Consider the following 4967-nt stretch of genomic DNA (forward strand, 5'->3'; position numbering starts at 1 on the left):
AAACCTTGCCCAAGCTTCAGGCAATTTCTCTCCATCTTCCTGGTCAAAACTATAAATTTTCTGCAAAGCAATATGTTGAGCACTAGCAGGAAAATACTTCCGAAAGAAAACATCAAGCAAACCATTTGGACTATCAATAGAATCAGGAGGCAAACTATTATACCAAGTTTTAGCATCATCCTTTAATGAGAAAGGAAAAAATTTAGCAACAAAATAAGTACGTTTCTTGGTATCATCAGAAAACAAGCCACTCAAAGTAGAAAGCTCAATCATGTGCTCTACAGCACTTTCTTTTTCAGTACCACAAAAAGGTGTTTTCTCAACAATAGATATATGAGATAAATCAAGAGAAAAATCATAATCCTTATCCTTAATGTTTATAGGAGATGTGGCAAATTTAGGATCAGGAGACAGTTTAAATCTAACAGCACGTTGTGCAAGAAGCTTTTTAATATTACTTGCACCAGTAGTAGCATTACATTTATCAATAAAATCATCATCAAGTTCCATCTTCATCAAGATCATCACTAGAGTGTTCAACAGACTCAGGTGAATTAACAGGTGTAACAGTATTTTCATTAGGAATTTCAGTATTTTCAATTTGTCTAGACCTAGCAATTGTAGCATCTAAAAAGGACCTAATGAACCATTATCATCAAGCACAGTAGAAGCACCATTACAATTATAAGAGGAATTTTCAGATTCAGCAGAAGTACCAGCATGTGAAGCTTGTGGTGGTGAAACAAGTTGACTTATCACAGATGGTGAATCAAGAGCAGCAGAGGTACTCAGAGTTGTACCTTTTCTTATAGTGGATGGTAATATGGAGACTTTAGCATCGCGAGGTTTACCCATGATGGAGGATTTGCAGCGAACAATATCAATTCAGGTGAACTTGCAAATAAAGCTATGCTCCCCGGCAACGGCGCCAGAAAATAGTCTTGATGACCCACAAGTATAGGGGATCGCAACAGTCTTCGAGGGAAGTAAAACCCAATTTATTGATTCGACACAAGGGGAGCCAAAGAATATTTGTAAGCCTTAACAGCGGAGTTGTCAATTCAGCTGCACCTGGAAACAGACTTGCTCGCAATAGTTTATCAGTGGCAACAGTTTTATAGCAGTACTAGTAGTGAAATATAAGCAGCAGTGTAATAAAGACAGCAGTAGTGATTTTAGTAAACAGCAGGATTAAAATACTGTAGGCATAGGGATGGATGAACGGGCGCTGCATGGATAAGATAACCCATGTAATAATCAAGACTAGGCATTTGCAGATAATAATAAAATAGTATCCAAGTACTAAATAACCATAGGCATGTGTTCCGTATATAGTCGTACGTGCTCGCAATGAGAAACTTGCACAACATCTTTTGTCCTACCAGCCGGTGGCAGCCGGGCCTCTAGGAAAACTACTGGTAATTAAGGTACTCCTTTTAATAGAGTACCGGAGCAAAGCATTAACACTCCGTGAACACATGTGATCCTCATATCACAGCCTTCCCCTGCGGTTGTCCCAATTTCTGTCACTTTGGGGCCTCAGGTTCCGGACAGCAATATGTGTATACAACTTGCAGGTAAGATCATAAAACAATGAATATCATCATGAATCAATAACATGTTCAGATCTGAAATCATGGCACTCGGGCCCTAGTGACAAGCTTTAAGCATAACAAGTTGCAAAAATATCATAAAAGTACCAACAACGGATACTAGGCACCATGCCCTAACAATCTTATGGCTATTACATGAACAATCTCATCCAATCCCTACCATCCCCTTCAGCCTACAACGAGGGATTTACTCACACATGGATGGGGGAAGCATGGATGGTTGATGGAGAGGCGTCGGTGGCGATGATGGCGATGATGGCGATGATCTCCTCCAATTCCCCGTTTCGGCAGGGTGCCAGAACGGAGTTTCTGATCCCAAGATTGGGTTTCGCGACGACGGCGGAGTTCTGGATGTCTTATGGAAAATTGGTCGAACCCCCGTGCGTTTTTAGGTCAAGGGCTTTAAGTAGTCCAGAGGGGAGCGTCGGGGGCTGGCTGAGGCGGCGTTACCATATGGCGGCACGGCCCAGGGGCCCACCGCGCCGCCATGTGGTGAACGCACCTCGTGGCCCCCCTCCGTCTCGTCTTCTGGCTCCGTAGGCTTGTGTGAAACTAGGCCCATTGCAATTATTTCCGGGGTTTTTCCTGAAAGTTGATTTTCTGCACAAAAATAAGACACCAGGGCAATTCTGCTGAAAACAGCGTTAGTCCGTGTTAGTTGAATCCAAAATACACAAATTAGAAGCAAAACAATAGCAAAAGTGTTCGGGAAAGTAGATACGTTTTGGACGTATCAACTCCCCCCAAGCTTAGCTTATTGCTTGTCCTCAAGCAATTCAGTTAACAACTGAGTGCGATAAAAGAACTTTCACGAACACATTTGCTCATATGATGTAAATATTCTCATTATATGGACAAGTACTTGGGCAATTCATGATAAGATAAATGCAAATAAAGTCATCTAATAGTTATGTCTATCATGAAAAAGATACCAACAAATTAATAATAAGCATCATGAAACATGTCTATTAGCAGGATTGCAATGCTCATAAAAAGATATGATAAAGTGGTATCTCGCTTGCCCGTATTTGTACAGCAAAACATAAATGCCCAGGCACCTCTGAATTTCATGGAAAGACTAGAAGTAAAGATTATCAAAGATAAAAGCATCAAAGTTATACCACAGTTAACCATATTCTAGGACAAACATATTACAATAAGAATGACAATTATGCTCTCAAGAAGGTGCTCAAAGTAAGGATGATGACTCAACATAAAAGTAAAAGATTGGCCCTTCGCAGAGGGAAGCAGGGATTAACATGTGCTAGAGCTTTTCATTTTTAAAACAGAAGTAAAATTGTTTTGAGAGGTGTTTGTTGTTTGTCAACGAATGGTAGTGGGCACTCTAACTACCTTGTCAACTAGACTTTCAAGAGCGGCTCCCATGAAGGACGTTATCTCTACCAGCAAGGTAGATCATCCCTCTTCTCTTTTGTTTACACATGTATTTAGTTTCATTATGGATGACACTCCCCCCCAACCTTTGCTTTCACAAGCCATGGCTAACCGAACTCGGGTGCCTTCCAACATTCACATACCATGGAGGAGTGTCTATTTGCAAATTAAGTTGCTTACTGATAAATTAGGGCAAAACATGTGAAGAGAATTATTAATGAAAGTTAATTAATTTGGGCTGGGCACCCCGTTGCCAGCTCTTTTTGCAAAATTATTGGATAAGCGGATGTGCCACTAGTCCATTGGTGAAAGTCTGTCAGGAGTAAATGACAAGGTTGAAAGATAAAACACCACATACTTCCTCATGAGCTATAAAACATTGACACAAATTGAGAAGTACTTTGAAGGTTTTAAAGGTAGCACATGAAAATTTACTTGGAATGGTTTGAAATGCCATGCATAGGTATTTATGGTGGACACTTTGGAATAACTTGGTTTCCAGGGATTTGGAAGTACGAGCAACATTCCCGCTTAGTACAAGTGAAGGCTAGCAATAGACTGGGAAGCGACAATCAAGAGAGCAATAACCGTCATAATCATGCTTGCGACAAAATAAAATTAACTGAGGCATAAAAGTGATACAAGAACTCTGAAGCAAGGTAAATCATCGAGGCTTAATTGACTTTTGTTTTTCAGTCATATGCATGCGTGAGCATGTGCCAAGTCAATTCAAATGAATTATTCAGAGGAGGATACCACAATGTCATACATGTCTATGAATAAAACAATGCAAGCAAATATTTATGACATGCTACTCATTATTAATAATTGGAGCTAAACATGAGAGATCATGAACTACTAGAATTTCATTTAATGACATATAACTCACATAAACTAACTAAGCATGCTCACATGGATGAGTATATGTACAAAAATGAAAACAAATAGAGTTCATACCAGCCTCTCACCACAGTCGAATTGTCGTAGATCGTCATTATTGCCTTTCACTTGTGTGGCTTCAATAATATGGAATGAAAACCAAGCTCCAACCACCGGAGACCGCTGAACTCCATAATAAAATTTACAAATCCGAAGAAGAACAACAAATATTTTTGGTGTTTTCGAATTGGAAACAAGAACGAAAGTAAAATCTTTTTTGGATTTTCTCATAGAAAACCAACGATAGTAAATAAAGCAAAATAGGAACAAGAAACCAAATAAACAAATGATAAATAGAAACAACAGAAATATTTTTGGTCTTTTTGTGTTTTAGAAAAGAAACAAAGCAAAAACAAGAGAATGAAAACTAAAAGAGTCACACAAAAGCAAAGTGGCGGAAATCTGACAAAACTTGACAGCAGTACAGTAATTATTTTTTTCGAAAATCTTCTGCTGTTCAACTCGAAAAGTGCTCCACTAATGAAAGTTAGATAATAACCTGGGGAACATGCAAAAAAATTGGCTGCTCAAAATAACGTTCTGGCTGTTTTTAGGAATTTTTTTAGTATCAGTCCAGAATCTGTTTTTTTAGATAGCACTTCCCCAAATATCATCTTCCTCATATTATAGGCAACCATCGGCACACAAATGAAATAAAAATGTAAAAGTAAAGGTTTATACAGTAGTAACAAACTTCAAAAACTAAAATAAGAATCTACTGAAATAAAAATAACCGAAAGAGAAACAGCCAAAAGAAGCGAAACAAGTATATACAAATGACCGGCAATTGTAATATGCAATGAATGAGTGATGCCGGCATACCTCCCCCCAAGCTTAGGCTTTTGGCCTAAGTGGAGATCAACCCCAGCGAGGGTCAGGGTTCCACGCCGGTGGATCATACATGGCGTAGTCATAATAAGATCCCTGTGCAGAAGAAAAGGATGAAGGCTCCACATGCCCAAAATGCTGATGTGAAGAACTTGCTGCGTCGGATGACAAGTCGAGGGGTTCCTCGGCCTC

Source organism: Lolium perenne, chromosome 4, assembly GCF_019359855.2.
Source record: "Lolium perenne isolate Kyuss_39 chromosome 4, Kyuss_2.0, whole genome shotgun sequence".
NCBI classification, from domain to species: domain Eukaryota; kingdom Viridiplantae; phylum Streptophyta; class Magnoliopsida; order Poales; family Poaceae; genus Lolium; species Lolium perenne.